Source organism: Nicrophorus vespilloides, unplaced genomic scaffold (assembly GCF_001412225.1).
Source record: "Nicrophorus vespilloides isolate i.1.1-1 unplaced genomic scaffold, Nicve_v1.0, whole genome shotgun sequence".
Lineage (NCBI taxonomy): Eukaryota > Metazoa > Arthropoda > Insecta > Coleoptera > Silphidae > Nicrophorus > Nicrophorus vespilloides.
The window spans coordinates 190,163-210,055 of NW_017099961.1; the positions used below are offsets into that span (position 1 = coordinate 190,163).

At 30.7% G+C, this 19,893-nt stretch overlaps 1 protein-coding gene across 5 annotated transcripts in view; it reads right to left on the reverse strand.

The window, feature by feature from the left end:
* LOC108566332 (ADAMTS-like protein 1) overlaps positions 1 to 19,893 on the reverse strand; it is a 147,983-nt gene that overhangs the window by 105,596 nt on the left and 22,494 nt on the right. For 4 of the 5 annotated variants that reach the window (XM_017926146.1, XM_017926148.1, XM_017926145.1 and 1 more), the window contains exon 2: positions 10,792 to 10,843. The gene's annotated coding sequence lies outside the window, so the exon portion shown is untranslated. Of the gene's footprint in view, positions 1 to 10,509; positions 10,634 to 10,791; positions 10,844 to 19,893 lie in introns of all 5 variants that reach the window. The other variant, XM_017926143.1, reaches the window with a different exon arrangement.

Sequence of the window (19,893 nt, forward strand, 5' to 3'; positions counted from 1 at the left end):
CTACAGATCATGAAATAACAAAGTAATTTAGTTACACGGAGTCTTGAATAACAAGGTCAACGACAACCCTCGTGTAGCAGTGTCCTTTAATTGTTCGGTTCATATTATTATTTCTGAAGGATTCTGTGGAAAATTACCATCGAACTATAAATTCAGAAATGGTAAGTGATGAATATAATATCTCAAATTACTGAGTTTCATCAGAAATTCCAAGACTCAGAAAGGTTGAAGAATCCAGATTGAAAACATTACATTTTTACATTGATAAAGATGTCTTACTATTAAGAACATCTTTTAAAATAGAAATCTGGAGCTGAACATCCATTTATATATGGATCTGAACCAGTATCTCTCAACGTGTGGCCCACATCCCACAGGGGGGCAATTTCATTGTTAAGGGAGGCAACAATTTCCTAGTGATTTCTTCCTAAAACCTATCTTTTCCTCAGTGAACAATTCAGGGTATGTATATTCTACATAGGGAACATAAGAATTTTAAAAAGGCTTAGGTGGGACATGGCACAAAACAGATTTGAAAACATTGATCTGAATGATTGTATTCAATATTAATTTATTGCTTAAATTTAAATAATTTTAACACCTTTTAACACCTTTAAATGTTGGAATAAAATAAGAATTGTACATTTTTATCAAATTTGCACACATTAATTTCTGCACATATTATAAAATAAGTGAATGAAGTTTTGTAAAAACAATATGAAGTTGAATAACGATTAGTTATTTGTTTTTAATGTTCTAAATGACCGAATTAACTGTTAATTCATGATATGGCAAAACAATAATTCAATTGGAAATGAGTAATGGATTATTTAGTTTTTAGTTCTTTGCTTGTTTTGATTTGTTTGTTTGGAAGCGAATATGCATGGATGCGGTGCGGACGGCTGTTTATAGCGAGTCCAGATTTAATTAAAACCTATTCATCGGTTTAATATAATCGAGCGGACCGAAATCGGAGCAATTAATTATATCATAAATCCGTTCCAGAAGCGAGCCCCCTATTTACCTCAAAATATAAACGTTAATAGTCCCCTAATCGCCGTTGGGAAATCAAATCGATGTAAATCGAAACGACGTAAAATCCCGGACGACCTTCAATATTCATTTCATTTTCGATGTCTTCGGATGGTTGTATGTCTTGTAGATGCGTGGGGTGGTGGACTGAGGGATCGCCCACAAATCTCCGAGATTCTTCGGCCCCGAAGATCTTCTCAGCTAAGTATGATTTATCGGGAATTATCAATTAGATTTACAGATCTTCGTCCATTATCGGACGAGGATGGCCACTCCTTTTAAAGCACACATGTTCATCGGGATTTCGTAAACTTTAAGGAAACTTAATTGCATTTGTTTATGGACGACTCAGCCCACCACTGATAATCCTCAAGACAGAACAACAAAAATTATTACATTTCTTCATGCTGTCTCCATCCAACAATAATGCAAATAACGCGTCGCCGTTTGTTTCAAGATCGCAGAGCCCTTATTCAAATTAAAATGAAATAATCCCAGTTTTATTCAAATTTTGGACGAGTGCATTTAAATTGGATGTTCGATATGACATAAAAAGCACTTTCCGGAATGGAGTGATATGTTAATTCCGGCAACCCCATCTACGGATATTCCGACGAATTATTTTCATCCCACATACAAATGAAAAGCGAAGCAGAACAAAAATAATAATCATACAAAAAAAGGGGGCATATAAATGCGTCGAAAAGAGAAGGGGCGATGGGAATGGAATAAAGAGGAAACTGGAAACAAAACAACTGAATTTACAAAAAAATAATGGATTTAACGCTCTTGCATTATATTTGGCCGAAAATTTTCATACGATGTATAAATATTTTCATTCGAAAAAAGCGAAGAACTGAAAGATGATTTTATACAAGCTTTCAGTTTATCAAAAAGCTGAATAACATTTTCTAATTATACAAAAATACTAAGGATAAATACAAGTACTATCTATGGGTCAAAATGACCTGTTTATTAAATATTTTTCTTCACTGATCAAAATGTATGTTTTTCCCCGTTTTGATAGATGGGAAACCAAAGTTATTCCACTTTGAAATCAAAATATTGATGATGTTTCAAGAACGTATTTGCTATAGAAGGTCAGTTTGACCCGAAATACACTGAACAATAAAGTAAGTATCTCTCGCCACGACTGCTTCATCCCTTAAATTACAATAGAATGTTAATGAAAAAATAACAGGTGGGTCACTCTGACCCTTCCATACTATTTAACTTGTCTATTCTGTTTGAAGATTATAACCTATATATTATAAAATAATAATTAAAGTATTTATAAAATATTTAAAATTACTAAAATTAATGAATCCTAAATCAAAAATTATAGTTTTTTTTTTACATTCATTCACTACTAACTAATGTTTTACTTAAAGAGATTTACATATAACGAGATAATTTTGAGTTGCCCTAACACGGTTTTTATATAACGCGTTAATCGCGTACAAACTGCACTAATTTATTATAGACATATTTCAAACTTAAAAATGTTATAAATTATTGTTTCACATGTGTATTGCATGAATTTAATTACAATTTTTGAAATATTATAGTAAGTATAACAGATGTAAATGAACAATCTGTTAATACAATTACGGAAAATCGATTTATCAGTAAAGCATGCACACGATTGCCCTCGTAAATAAGCTTGAAGATTAAGGGAAATGAGCAGTTTCCGAACTAAATCAATTTCGCAATCTGGTTTGCGACGTAGACTTTCCCGCTCCGATCTTAATATCAATCAACATGAAGTTTAATTTGGTGAAATAAGCGAACATTTTCATTTGCAAAAAGTTAACATTAGATTCACTTACACAACCAAAACACACATGAGTGCGCAATCGAGATCACATATGTACTATTGTTCAGCGCGAAATTTGAACAAAACGAACAGCGACTTTGGTTAAAATGCACCACAAGCTAGAAACACAGACTGAATGAAAGATCAAAGCTTCACTGAATCTATTACACGTAGCGCAATATTTGAACTCGTTTTATCTCTAATATAAAGGGACAGTAAAACGGATCTATTAATCGCAGTAATGTGGTCGCTATGTTATTTGCATGTAATCCGTAATATAACAATCTCGACAACCGAAACCCCGACAATCAAAATCCCGACATTTGAAATCCTGACAACCATAATCCTGTCAGTATTAAAATGGCGAAAATTTAATGGGATTTTAGCCTTAACAATAAGAAATAATCTAAAATATTTAATTAGATTATTAATTGTTGTTATTCCGTGACGGTACAATCAAAAAAAGTACCAAAAAAATATTTAATTTAAAATTTCAGGAATGAATTGATATTTCCAACAAAAGATATTTTATTGTGTGTTGAACGACAAATATTGTTATCATAAGAAAATAAAATTATGTTGAGAAAGTCTAGTCACTTACAGATGATTAACTAGAATTCAATGTCGATGTAATTAGTTCATTGGCTTCTGATCGAACAGAACGAGCTGAGCTGATAAGCAATTACAGCAACTATGAATGTAATACGAGGAATGCATTATCGTATCAGATATCGAACTTCTATTATGTCGGGCATGAGCGTCGCGCCAACTATTTATTTATTTAAGTAAATGTTGATGGAAGGAGGAAAAGAGAAGCAATTCCATAGCCATCGGCCGATCGATCCAATTGGACCGGATTGTATTCGATTGGACAAAGTAGTTGCAAATCCAATAATAAAGGTCTCTGCATCACTGCTGCATGCAGAATCTCACACATCATCAAATACCTTTATATGGCATAGGGATTAATTATACACACACATGTGGGTTAAATCGTCGACATTCGCAATCTATTTGTTTGACTTGCGGTCTGAATTTACACATGGAACCCTTGAAACATACCCGCATTGTGCCGCACGAGCCTATCTCGAAAGGGCTAAGGGTGAAAACAAGAAAAATAGTACAAATCTTGTTTACTGAGAAAGAAAGAATAAAAAAAAAGGAAACCCGAAGAACCTAAAAGGAAACGAAACGGAAAAGCCATTAATTACGCGCGACGTGAAAGAATGAAAAAAAAAACACACGGACGCGACGAGTGCATTTGTCCGTAGCGGGGGTAAAAGAAAATCCTTCAGAACTAATTTAACTTCGACGATATTTAATTGGCGAAAATTAATTTGCATACTTACTCATCGGTAACTAATTACGCGTGCGGCAAATGACGATGTAAAAATACCACCAACAATTCATTGCACAACTGCCGTTGCGTGGATTACCCGCGGGGAAAGCCAATTTAGCCCCTTCTTAATGAGATTTGCATAAGCCGTAAATGATAAAAGCAAACGTCCGTACGTGGGACGCAATCAAACGCTTGCTACATCCTTCTGGTGGCCTTTGCAATTGATTCAATCACCGTTTTATAATCGTAATTAACTTTTTTATATACACATATAACTACAATTAACTTTTTTTTATATATGTGTATAATGAAAAGATTCAATAACTATCGAAAAACAGTTACAGATTTTGTAAATCGAGAAACAAAAAACAAGTAAGATTTTATAAATTAATTCGTTTACAGCTTAAGAAATAAAGTTATAATTAATTTTGTTATGTATGCGTACTTATTATTAAAATTATGAAAATTAATTAAATTACTAAATATAACATACTTTTCTTGTGTTAAATATAAATCTACTTTTTTATGTAATATTCAATTATACGTTTAATTTTGTATATATTTATTACATATTAATAAGTATTATTATAGATCAGTGATGGAAATCCTTTTGAGATCGTTGTATCAATATTTGGAAAAAAAACTTGCTGTTTTTGTGTTTGTTTCCAATAATTTTGACATGAGATGAATATAAATTATATTTTTATTTTTTGGCGTGTAACACAAAATGTCTCAGCGTGTCATAGGTTCACCATCACTGTCATAGATTAAAGAATGTTTCATCAGTATATTAATTTAAGTTTAGTATAATAAAAATGAAAGTGTATTATAAACATAAATATTCTATCTTTTGTATCTTTAAGACTATACAAGTATCAGAAACAATAGTACAACACTTACAAATATTATAAACTATTATCAATGCCTAAAATATCAATAATTACTAATTGGTAATTAGATGATCTATGTAATGATTTTATTATTATAATTATGATACGATAATTTATGCAAGTTTTCTTTCTATTTTCTCTTAGATAATTTATATAATCAATGATAACATTTATTCTCATATTAACTTTACTTAGAATCGTTACGAATATAGCATATCTATAAGAAACAGTTAATTATTTCACTTTTTGTTACCTCAAGATAATTAATGTATTTTTTTAATTTCTCTTAAAAACCATTAAAATGAAGTTGCTTATAAACTTCAGCATTTTTTAACTAGTGACATAAATACGCCAGTACTTAATTACCGTCAGATGACAAAGGGTTATGTATAATATTAGTTTTCTTTTATGAAGATTTATAAAGTAATAATTATAACTAATTCAAGGAATTAAGTTATTAAGATTATTTTTTTTGAGTTATAAATTAGCAAAGGGAATAGGATAATTTCCATTACGCGAAATATCAGGGAGTTGGTGAAACATGTATGAAAGTTGAACACATCCAAACTATGACCAGCATCTAAATATTGCATACACGTCGAGTATTATTAGTTACGCACACCGAAGCAACTTAGTGAATATTATAAAGTTCCATTATGTCGCAGCATACATTCTGCACTCTGTTTTAATACACTTCATATACAATCCAATTCCGTAAAACACATTACGTACTCACATAAAGAGCACCCGGAGAAGAGAAGCTCGGACATAAAAGATGTATCATACGTGCTAGATCTATCACACGTCTGCTCTTCTTTTCTATATTTTTTTTTACCTCGTTGTTATCATTACAACACTTCACGCTTTACGCTAGTTAAAGTATAGTTAATTAGTTTAATTTACTTAAGAGTTATTGCATCATAATTATCATAACTTTAGAACAAATATTCGCAGTGTGAATTATATTGGATTGCAATTGCTCGGTTTCACGACTTTCGACATCAACATGTTTGTTGGTTGGTGAGCTGAGCTTTCGCGACAAAATGAAATACCTGGAATAATTCTATTCTCGGTATTTAGCGGAATATTGGCTTTGGATGAGCTCGGAACGAATGCCATCTAGTACTTCCTTATCAGGTTTTGTTGGTCGATTTCTGGAGCATGTTTATTGGTATTTGCGGAGGTTCGACGATTCGGCCGATGAGGCGGAAACCTCCTGCTTCCCATATCTGCAGGTAACGTTGCACATGCAATATACCTTCGCACGTCGCCTTCCATTCGGCAGTAAAACTCACCCCACCGCAACCCCTCGAAATACTTTGCGCATAGTTTACAGATTGCACTCCCTTCGACTGGAAAAGTACCGACCGGGTTTCACGGTAAATTTCACCCTTGCATTTCCACATACAGCCGGCAAAATTGCATAAGGAATACGGCAACCGCACACAAGAAGCAAACCAAGAATAAAAAAAAAAGAAGATACACTTTCGGAAGAGGCCAGCGTAGATCCAGATATCATTTTGCAAAGCCACAAATTCCACGCATAAATAGATTACAAAATACCTTTGCACTAGGTATTTTCATTAAATATTATGTAATAGTAATTTGTTGCCCAACATGCAAAATATTACCGAATTAAATCTTATATTCATTTATTAGAAAATAGAATACAATAGAATTCCAATATTCGTCATTTTGTAATAAATTTTTGTTTGATATTCGTCCCACCTCCCACCAAGTCAGCTAATAGTCTGAACGGATTAATGACGAATATTAGAAACAATACAAGAAACAGAATTATTAGTACAACAATACCTCGCATAGTGCGGCTTTGATTCATAATAGTACGGTTCGAAAATTTCAAAATAAACAATTTTTCAATTGAGCGAAATAAAAATTCAGTACACAAAATTATAAATGATTGTTTTAACCCTTTATATTATCAACTTTCTTTTTGTGCGTTTTTTGTAAGTATTTTATTTCTTGATTAGTCCGGTTTCAAACAGTGCGGGATATTGCACACTAAGCAAGATATTCAAGTAAAGAAAAATAACTATAATTGCATAATGCAAAAATGTAATTGAGTAAAAGAATTTACAAATCTTTATACCAATGAATTTGTTATGACAAAATAAAGAAAACATTACAATTCTATATAAATCATACAAATTTAATTTCACATAATTATTTGTGATTAAGCGAAACCTCATTACACGATTTTCATTTAAGGAAACAATTATGATGTAATTACATAATTTACTAATAAGTTAGTTGAACTTTTTTTTGTCTTAAAAATACTGTTCAAAGACTTTCATGCAAGATTAATTACCATTGCTTTCTAATCGTTTTCTACATTTTACCAATTTCCTCTGAAGTGGCGTTACCCTCTTTTTTTTTATTTTTTCTTTCTCCCCCGTACTCCTTTATTCCCAATTCAAACACTGGCATCCTTTCACAAATCTAACCTTTTCTCCGCTGTTACCGCAACCCCATATATCATCTAACTTTCTTTTTTTATTCTCTCTCCCCCTTTATCTACGCACACATATACCCCGCACCCTTCCGCCCATAACTGTCAATAAGGTAAAATCAATCTTTATTAATTCATTGCCACTTCAGTTCTATACGTCTTTTTAATTTATCGTGAATTCGGTAACAAATTCTATATCTAAAGGTTTGTACGAAAATACATTTGAAATGTTGTTAAACAGTTTTCAAAATTCAGTATTTCTAAAAATAGGTTTTATTAAATAATGATCAAAATATTTCTGGCTTTAATTTTGAGTTTTTGTGATTGTGCAAATTTGAGAATTGTTTTAAATGTTTTATTTCCTAAATTACCTAATTTAGCATCTATGCACTGTCGAAGAACGAAGACCCTAATGCGTCGTGAAATCCGATCGGAGCTTAGAGCAGGAGGAGATTTTGTAACGGATGTGAAGCTTTGCCTTTAAACTTCACTCACAAGGAAATCGATAGCAATCAATCTTTCATCGAGTTTTTTACTCGTTTTTATCCCGCTCATCGGAGGATAGGAAACTTTATATATATAAGGAAGAAGATGGAAGAACAAGAACAAAAAAGAAATGAGTCGTGGCTTCATCGTGTGTGGTTCGCTCGAAATTAAATTAGAGATCAATTACGAGCCAGATTCCATCCACTCTGCGCACTTCATTTTTCTTCAACAGATTTTCGTTCATGACTTTCACCGTACAACGGATAACCGATCTTTAATATTTGTAAATTGAAAGCGATTATATAAATGCTGCCCTTAGTTTCTTTGATGCTCTTATTTACCAGATGCTACGGAATGGAATTGCACCAATGAGGATCCAAAAGAAAAAATCGAATATCCAAGAAAAGTGTGTGGGACTCTTCCAGTTGATTGAGTGCTCGTAAACCTCTCGCACACCGTTCCATTTTAACGCGACCGGCCGCAATAAAAATACAAGAATGATGGAGAGACGATGAAGAAGAAGTAAAAGGAAAAAATATAATTTGAGAGTATATCCAGTTTTTTTTTCCATTAATAGAAAGAAATGCATAAATCATGAAAATATGATTGGATTGTTAAAAAAAATCATAACGGTCATCGTCAAGTGAGAATTATGTCTTTCAATGAAATACTAACTCAAAATTAATTTCTCCCTCGTACAAGTTAGTAAATTACTGTTGTTTTTTACAACTCTTCAATAAAATCATATAAAGCAACTTATATAATGTGCCAATTATAGCAATTGAGATGTTAAGACATAACTTAGTTAATTTATAAAATACAGTATAACGCCGATTATCCGGGTCTTAATTCACCATGGTACGGGTTATCCGTACTTAGTTTTTACTTATTATATTTTTTCAAATCTGCCTTTTAGTAAATAATTTTACAAAGAAAACATTAACCAATTACAGATTAGCTTTCAAAATGATTTGTTGTTGTATATTAAGTTTTAAAAGCAAACAATAGTGATATATGTATTAGCCGTGTTTTTCAATTATCCGAGCTTTAACGTTCCCGAATAAACACGGATAATCGGCGTTAAAATGATTATTATAGACATTTATTTAATTTAATTAGTTAACAATATATGACTTAATTTACCTAATTATTGAAAAAAAAAATTAATTTACAAAATAAATTGTTAGACTGATTTTTTTTATAAATATTAAAATTATATTATTTAACAAATAAATTTAATCATTTCCAAAAAAAAAAACTAGAAAATATTATAGAATTTGAGATTCTTTTCTAAGAAAAATAAAAAAATACGGAGTTTACAGTATTTTTTACATAATTTTTAAAATATACAGGGTGCGTAAGGTATTTGAAGACATCTTTTTTTTGTTGATTGTACAGCATTCTAGTAAATTATACTTTTAAGATTAGTAATTTAAAAGTATTTGGAAATATCGCGATATCTAAAATTCGCAATATCATTCGTTTATAAAGCTGGTAAGAAGTTGGAGAACAAAGATGACAACCTATCAGAGGTGTTATAGCATAAAAACAGCGTGTTCAATAAACCAGCGTTTCTCAAATTCTTTGGTCCTTAAACATTTGAAAAGACTGCCCCTAAATATTTTCGCGGGTCACTGCAATAAACCATTGATCATAATCCCAGAAAATCAATGCGGTCACATACAAAAGACATCCTAACTCCACGGACCTTTATCCCTGGATTATTACGTGTGTAGAGTTTTTGGGTGAGAGTTCAATGAACACCCCCATGTAACTAAAAAAAATCACTGAAAGCTTCTATAGTCGGAGTAATGTCTGCTATGAATTATAATCATTTAATTCAAGCTTGTCGACGATTTAGATCTTGTATAGCGGTAGCAAACCCGACAACCGAAATCCCGACGTTCGAAATCCCGAGTGTATCAAAATCCCGACGTTTTTTATCATAAATTTCTACAATAACATTTTTATGGTAGTCGTTATTTCGATATAGTCGGGATTTTGATTGTCGGGATTATGGTAGTCGGGATTTCAAGCGTCGGGATTTTAATAGACGGTCTTGCGATATAGACCCCTTGTATAGAGGTAGTTATTGATGCTGTCGGTGGTTTTATTTTACAAAAAAATATTTTATCTTCAATTACAAAAAATTTCAAAAATAAAGTTAATGTGTTCTCAAACCTACCTATTTACCTACTCTTTCACTGTAGATCTCTTATAGATCAAAAAAATAAGTTAGATACACAATACACACAATAATTTAATAATCTGTTGATCAATGGTTTACTAAGATATAGTGAAGCTAGTCTTAAATTCATTAGGTAACTTAAAAAATCTAAATTTATATCATAATTTAATTATTATGAATCTTTCGTATCTAATTTACTTGCTATTATATGTACATGAATGTATAAGAGAGAAAAAAATAGGTAAAAAAAGGTGATTGTACTGTCTAATAAAATAACAATTAATACACCTGTCATGGGAGTAGAAAAACCGCCTTCGACTGTATTTGTTAAGACTTCTGAAAGCCCTGACGACAGAATGTGACCCTTCCTCCTCCAGCTCAGCCCCTGCGCACAATCAGTCTTATTTAAATCCTGAAACCGAAAACGACACTTATTTATCATCCATTAGCGACTGGATTACCATTGAGAAGTCAACACATTTCGATTCTGATTGGGATTTACGACACCTGCCTTAATTGCGTCTCGTATATGATTGAAAACGTGCGCAAACAACAACAATTGTAACTCACCTGGTGCGTTGTGATGCAAAGAAATTCGTTCCTTCTCAGGTGTAGCGCATTCCTGCAAGCAGAAAAAAAAATATGATTTAGAGAAGGAAACAGTGGAGAAATCGAAATTAACAGTTGTTCGTTACATACGATTGCGTACGTTCATAACGAGCTTCTGTTCAGCTCTCACACCATTTGCACATACAATTGCACGCATCGTTATGCAAATCCAAACCATCTTAACGGTGACGAAATCGATGATACACCTACTTCGATTCACTGCCAACAATTCCTTTTCATAAGCAATTGTATTCATGGCTTGGATAACACATGCATACATTGTCATAATGATACATTTCTCAACATTATTCATATTTTTATTCTTTATTAAATTTAATTAATATTTATCACGTAACAGATTTATTAATATACATTATTAAGTAAAAAACGATTTGCTCTTTACAACATTCATTACAATTAGAGATGTTAAATTTATTTTCAATTCCATTTTGTTACAATTTTGTAAAGTAATAATCTATCAAACTAATTTCTTCTTATTTCAACCACAATTTTATGTAATAAAGATATATCAAAAGTAGATAATTGAATTTCTATAGAAATATAAAAATATCTCATTTAATGCTCACATATGTTTCAAACATATGTGACTTGGATTAACGACTTCATCAAAATGTTATTACTTCATAATTACAAAGTAAAACATTGCACACGAGAAAATGAATCGGATTTGATGTGCTCCGCAAAATTTGTGTGGAACCGTTAGAAGATGTAACTGTACTAACAATGCTGTTGAAATGACTAAAAATTAAATGGAATTCCATAACTGGAGATCAACCTAGGAGGTCCAGTGGAAACGAAACAGAAGTAAAGAAAAATAAAACGAGAAAGAGAGAACGATATAACAAAAGCGTTATATAAACTTGGAACGACTTAATTCCAAATTAGATGCGAAGGTTTTTACGTCCTTCGTTATGCAAACGCGATTAATTTTTCGGGCCGTAAATAATGCGGCTAATTAATTTCCTGAACCGACGTCTCTTGAGGTCTTCATATTTAAATTTTTTCCAATAATTATTATGCCGCGCATGAATTATCCCCCGTTTCGTCAATTTGTTAATTAATTATTTATTTACGTTCCTTAATGATATTTTCAGTGTTATTTATTATACGCTCTTTAATTATACATATATATTATTCAAATAAGGAGATTAAAACTTTGATTATAGAGAAATGAGATTAAATGAAAAAGTTATTAGTTTAATGAATTAAAACAGAAAATTCTATATTTCTCAATGTTTCAATAGGGATTTTACATTCAATTAAGTAATAATGTAATATTACCAAACAGTTGAATTTAAAAAAATCTATATTTATTCGTATTTATTAAACATGAAATATTTTACTATTATTAATTATTAATTAATATGTTTTCTAAATAATTAATTATTTCGTTTCAGATAAAGGGGATTAAGTGAAAAAGTTATTACTTTTTCCATAATGTTTACATACGAATTTTGCATTAAATTAATCTCTCACATTAGTCTTAATTTTTTGCAATTATTTTCCAACAAATAATAGAAAAATAGTGGATTATTTTTAAATGTATATATTTATTCGTATTCATATTTGTTTAAGGATGAAAAATGTTAGAATTGTTGATTTAATTGTAAACGTAAATATTGATTTTGTTGAAAAAATACAAGCTACAAGTTTGTTATTTGTAAATATTGAATTAGTATTTACAAACTTTCCACTAATCACCACGATAATTAACATATTTTTCCAAGAAGTCTATATTTCCAACACCCACACTTTCTACTACATTTTATGTATGGAAAACAAAACTATGGAAATAACACAAATTTACTCCGCCTTTCCGTTTAATTGGGACCGTAATCGAGAGTCAATTCATAGATGTTGCATAAAAAGCAGTGTTTTCACATTTCATTGATTTTCTCGAAACCTATAATACTTAGAATGAATCCAAAAGATACATATGAAAGCTGAATGTATGGGGAATCCAACATGTATAGATATATTACTGTGGTTTTATCCGTTTGGTTGTAATTTGAGTTCAAAGTTGCCCCATACGCATGGATGCTATACCTGAGGCGCATCCATGGACCTTCTTGATACATACATATTTATTATTCTAGAATTTATATAACTTTTTATTGCGTATTCATTTTTTTAATATGCAATTTATGAAACAAAATCTTAAAAAACACTAATCCTGTAATTTTTGTGGAACTTCGGATAATTCGGGATAATCGGGACAAAATGTACTAGTCCCGACGTGTCCCGATTAAGCGAAAGTTCTGCGACCCCATTTCTACAAATATTTCACCAATTCCATAATACAAGGTGACAGCTTTCATTTGGCATTAAAAGTTAGACATATCATTTAAAAACTTTGATGTATTTTCTTCTACTTTTCTTTAAAACTAAACAGTTAAAAGTAGAATATATATTTGAACAATAAAAATAATATTATTGTTCTTCCTGACTCCAATTTCCTTACAATTGACTGTGGATATGAATTCGTATTATTTTTTTCAATTTCACTTCATCCGACTCAATCTGCAATGGGAATATTTAATATAACATCCTGCGACTACAATATCTCACAAAAACATTCCCAACATTTTTCAACTCACTATATTTCTTTCACTGTATGAAAAAAAAGAATGAAAGAAAAACGTCCTTGCTGTACGTGAACGAAACGGAGCGTGGAAGACGATATTATATAAGTATATGGTAAAAAAAATGAATATTCCTTCAAATAAGACGATACTGCAAGATTTTCCAATAATTCGAATCTATTAAGAATTTAAAATAATCTATAATTAAAAATCTCATTTTATCTGGTTAAACTAACTATAAATAATTTCTTATTTTGATCAAAATTACAATTATTAAATATTACAATTATTAAAATATAAAATATATAGAAGTAAATGAACTCATATTTTATTTTATTATTGTTCTTATGGTTTTACAAAATCGGACTTTTCGAATCTTAATAAAAAAAGGTGATAAACATAAAGAATTTATTTTAAATTAGTAAATTTTCATAAGACCTAAACTAATTTGAATTTCGTAGCCTAATACATTCGAAAAGGAAAAAATAATAATATTGCTTTTGGCCTTAGACTGGTGTTCTTAGGTAGATATTCATGACAATACAGTATACATTTTAAGATTTGAGTTTTTTTTTTCTTCAAAATATAATTTTCTTCAAAACCGGGTTTTAAAAACCGATAAACTTCATTAAAATTCTCATTTTGATGAAAGTTTCATAAATGTAATATTAAGACAAAAAAAAACTTTAATAGAACAACTTTAAAATATTTTCATTATTTACTATATTTTATAGAACAAATCAAATGTTACTTTTTACTTTTGTTATCCTCGGGTCAGTCTTAACAACAAAGAATATCTTAGTTGTAGAATACCCCGAAGAGAAGACTATTTAAAAAAACACAACAAGATGCGCAATTTAGAAAATTTAATAAAGCAATAGAATTAGTATAGAACAGGGGTGGATACACATGAGGCCGTAGATACATTCAAATTTTTTTTATTTATAGTAATTGCATATTTTCACTAGTTACATATAAGAATACCTATAAAAAATATTTTTTTAAAAACGACAGTAATTATTTCTAATTTTTTGAAATAAAATTCAAATAAAATAAAATTTTATTAGGAGCCGCCTGCACTTGATTCAAAGAAGAGATGGAACATCAATACTAGTTATAATAGGATCACCAATGTATATTAATAGCAAGAAACTATATCTACACATACATTTACTTTAAACCGTCGAAGAGGCAATCGTATGTTTATCTAAGAAAGGCTTGATTGGCTTGATTCTAATATAAACGTACGTACTGTAAATTTACAATAAACGCTACAAACTTACAATATCGATTCAAATACATGTACAGTGGATGATCGGTTAACGAACAAAATTCGTGAAAGTAACGTTAATCGATCAGTATTATTCATTTTCCGAACATGAGTTTGTCCAAACATACAAAACTTTTGCGTTTAACAAATGCGATTGGTTCGAAATCCGAAATGCTTATTTTCATATTAAAAAAAAACACTTATTTCCGACTAGAGAATTCTCAATATAAAAGACAAAATATGATATTTTTTTTTCAGGAAATTTGAAAATATATTGTAGTTTCATTATGATATTAATTAACATTTACATTTATTTCTTGTTTTTTTTTTTAAATAAATATGTTTCAATACAGACTGCTTATCATAATTTTCAGATCTAATGTAATCGAGAAAGTCGATCAAGCATGTTGAATAAAGTATAGTGAATAGTGCTCCTCGAACGAGATGAATAAACAAGGCAGTTATAATGAGATTTCTGAATATTGTTCGAATCATTCTGCATGAATAATGAGCTATTTAGAATGAACTGGTGCACACACACACACTTCTCCTGAAATGAATTATGTGTCAGTTCTGAAATCCATTAAGGTTCTATATCTGCCCCGAACCGAAGCGATTCACGCCATTCACGGATGTTATAAGTGCCTCAACCAACCCCAATAAATATCGATTTCACGGATGACACAACATTAACACTAGTTAATTCAATTGTATAGAAAATAACAGTAAATTTTATCCACCCAATCACAATTACCTTTCTACATCAGCCTCCAAAATTCTGATTTTTGTTCAGTTGAACATTCAGATGTTAAATTAATTAGTCATTAGAGTGATGGTCAAACGCGATTGAATAAGGTGAGCTCAATCTAAAAAATATATATATAATTGAGTGCTCAATGATTCAATAATATCGGAATTCATTTGGTTACCTCCCACATTAAAATGAACAGTAATTGACCGGTTTCTAATTCCATTCCATTCCAATCAAAGATCATGAAGAACAGATACAGCATTTTGTTACGACACCTAACATAATATACATATTATTAAAATGTTAATCGTTTAGTAAAATATTTTAGCTTTAGATCATTTACTTACAGTTATAATATGTAATAGATTAGAAAGAAGGAAAGCGTTACGGAGCCGCATGCGGCTCTTTTAATAAGAAATTGCGGCTCCCACGCCGAGTGAGTTAGCGAGGGCTATGTTAGATAGCAAAAATTTATTTTACTACCAAAAATAGTGATCATGAAGAACAGATACAGCAGTTTGTTACGACACCTAACATAATATACATATTTTTAAAATGTTAATCGTTTAGTAAAATATTTTAGCTTTATATCATTTACTTACAGTTATAATATGTAATAGATTAGAAAGAAGGAAAGTGTTACGGAGCCGCATGCGGCTCTTTTAATAAGAAATTGCGGCTTCCACGCCGAGTAAGTTAGCATTAGATAGCGAACATTTATTTTACTACCAAAAATAGTGATCGTAATGTCTCCTTGGACATTTTTTGAACAGGCGTAAAAATGGCTTATTGTCACCAAAAAGGTTGCCGACCCGTATGAAATAAGAGGATTTACAATCATCATCAAATAATATAGAAAACTATCAAACTTAAGCACGGATTTGAAATTTAAAAAAGTAATTATAAATCTTCTTTGTACCTTTTTACAATTGAAAGATTTTTTTTCATATTTGTTTTATACCAAATTTTAATCAACAGTATCTAATACTTCTTGTAATTTATTTATGTCTTTTAATTAATTTATTTTTTTTTGTATAAGAAAAACTATGGGATTATACTAAAAAGTATCGATTTTTTGAGATAATCCAATTACTTTTTGTTTGAGTAAGATTAAACGTATACATTAACTTTAGCAGATTATATGCTTTTCAATTTTCTTTCAAGATTCACTAAACTTCGTGACTAAAGTGTATATTTGTAAAAAAAAAAAAAGCAACAAATAACGTTAAAGATATTATGAAAGTAATTCGTGGATTAACGTAAAAAGTGTGGATTATGTGAGATAATCCAATTATTATTTGTTTGCGTAAGTTTAAATGTATCCTCTTTCGTGAGCAGATTGTATGCATTTCAATTTTCCGCGAGGATTCAATTACGTTCGCGAGTGAAGAAGTGTACATTTGCAAATGTTTATTCGAGACGTAAAGTACGTCTGGAGACATGCCCTCACTCGAGGTGGATAATACTTAAAGACACAATGAGTCATTAGTAATTATCTGGCGGGAGTAAGAAAGAGCGAAGCTGCAGGAAAAAAAAACAGGGTTATAATAAAAGAGACGTTTATGTTTGATGGTTATGGTGACATGGGTGCGTTCCGCAATTACCTCACATTGCCAATAATTGATGGTAAAATATTCATAGAGATAAATAAAAATATATGTATGAATGTTTGCTCTTACTAGCATGTATCTATTCGTCAAATGTAAAAACGTGTGCCCAGGGCCTATAATAAATAAGGCCATACAAGGTGAATTGCCATCATGCGAGAGCAACGCAATTTGAAAGAATATAGTTAGTGTAAAGTGCACTTAGAGCGTATCATATTGTCAGTTAAGGTGGAAACTTCATTATAAATAGATCAATAATGTAAGGGAAAATTCAATTTATTAAGGTTATAAGAAATTGAATTTCTCTATTTTACCTTCATTTACAAAATTAGGTTTAACTATAAAGAACTCTTATTTAAAAGTTTTCTTCATTAAAGCATTCAATACAAATATAATAATAATAAATTTGCTACACTATTTCTCTATTTTACCTTCATTTACAAAATTAGGTTTACCTATAAAGAACTCTTATTTAAAAGTTTTCTTCATTAAAACATTCAATACAAATATAAAAATAATAAAATTTGCTACACTATGTGCAGGAACGTCTTAAGATATTTGGGGTCTGTGGGTTCCTACAAAATAATACGTCCCTATTATTGGGATGAAAAGCAAAATTGCCCTAAAAGGCAGACGCGCACTAGGGGCTATTGTCCATTAACACTTTAAAGGGCAAGAAATTCCTACATTTCTAGACCCAATTGGGGCCAGTCATCTTAGTCAACTGAATCAACACCAGATTATAATGATTCAACATAAACTTCTTCTACTGCCCTATAAAATTCATCCCTCGACATACCAAACAAATTAAAGAGTAATACCTATTTCCTAGACATTTTCTAGAAAATTATAATAATTCTAAATAGTTTTCAACAAAAATATTCAAACTATATAATTTAAAAAGGTAGTACAATGCGTGTACCGTCGAATCAATGTCTGCTATTAGATAATAAAAATCTATCAATCATATCAACTAGTAGAAACACAGTTTTACTGTATAATGTGTGGACTATCACCTTTCAAAGAGTTAAGCCCTATTAGGGTAGCCCTATATCTGGTATTGGATAATAAAGATCTATCATTCATATCAACTAATAGAAATACAGTTTTACTGTACAATGTGTGTGTACCACTACCCCTCAAAGAGTTAAGCCCTATTAGGGTAACCCTATACCCTAAACCCTAGAAACACAGTTTTACTGGATTCCAATAGAAACAGTGTATTCTCATAGGATTCTATTGAAAACTGACGACCAAATTCATCCCTTTCCAATATATTTTTTGTTGTTTTTACTTGTGAATTTTAATTTTTAAATCATATAAAAAACAAATTCAAGATTTTGTCGTGAACTAGCAATAATCGACTCGAGAACCACTGGTGACTCACATTTTGGGAATCACTGTTTCAGAGTATGCAGTATTAGATTACAATTTTAATGAAATACACCTCTGGAAACCTAACAAATCAAAATGATTATGTTCAATTTAATTAAATAGAGTAACTGCAAAATGGAATGGATTTGAGTTACGTTGAAATTAAAAACCCTCGCACATTTTCCGCATTCATCGTGCGCGATTATCGCTGGGGATGGATATGATGAAACTGCACTTCGAGAATTCCGCATCTTGCGGGTATTTCCGCGCGGTGAAAATCGATGCTGACCTATACGCGATTTACTAAACGTTGCGAAAATTTTTCCGTCTGCAAATTGGCACGTCCACCTATGTGGATTTAAACATGCGGCATATAGTTGGCCGCGAAAACCCAAATAAATTACATTAAACAAGTTACGTATTACATTTTTTTTGCTCTTCTCATATTAGAAAAATTATATTTGATAAAAGTAAATCCAATTTATTGGTGCACCTTAGAAATAAATTACCAAATTAATAAAAACCGGTTAACCGTTAAATTGCCGATGATTTTATTAAATGAAAATTTTATGCGCAAAAGTGTAAATAGTATAAATTGTTGATCTGTTATAAATAAAGAAAAAATATTTCTTTTCTAAATTCAATTTTGACGTAATATTTTAGTTGTAAGTGGTAAAAAATACCAAAATTAATGTTATTTCTTATAAAAATTTACCGGTAATTTCGGTAATCATGTTGGAGGCTAATACCGTTTACCGGTAATGGAAGTTTTACATTATATGTGAAAGATATTAAAAAAAAAAGTTTGTAAGAAAGAAAAGAAATTTTTGAAACAAATAGAAAACTTTGCATGACGTGGATATAAATAAAATTGTAGTTATGAAATATTGCGTTCCGTTCGGGAAAAATGATATTCCATCATAAAATGTCAAATACAATAAACAACCGATTATTCGTGTGTGAATAATCCTGTTTGCTGCTTAGTCGTGCAGACAATCTTTCCAACCACCGTTGCCGAAGTAGCACAGAATGCAGGCACAGTTCTCCGCTATACATGTATATAAATATTCCCCCTTGGAAAACTGAAAATAAATTCAACTTTTAGCAAATGGAAATGGATACGAAACACCTAGAAATTGAATACTCGCAACGTTAGTATAATAAATATAAAAGAATAAAGTAAATAAAAAAAGAATAGAAACTTGTATGCAAGTATTTTATGTAATAAAACTACAAGGTGGCGCAAAAGTAATGTCATAATTTGAATTGCTTGCCATTTTTGCAGATGGTGCCAAATGTCACTGTACGTTGATATTTTCATGTAGATATAGTGAATTAGTATGTAATGTCACCAATTTTACACTTTCAAATAAACTTTTGATGAAAGCTGAGCTCTTTTTTTTTCATTTATAACAAAATGGCAGCCAATTCAAATTATGACATTACTTTTGCGCCACC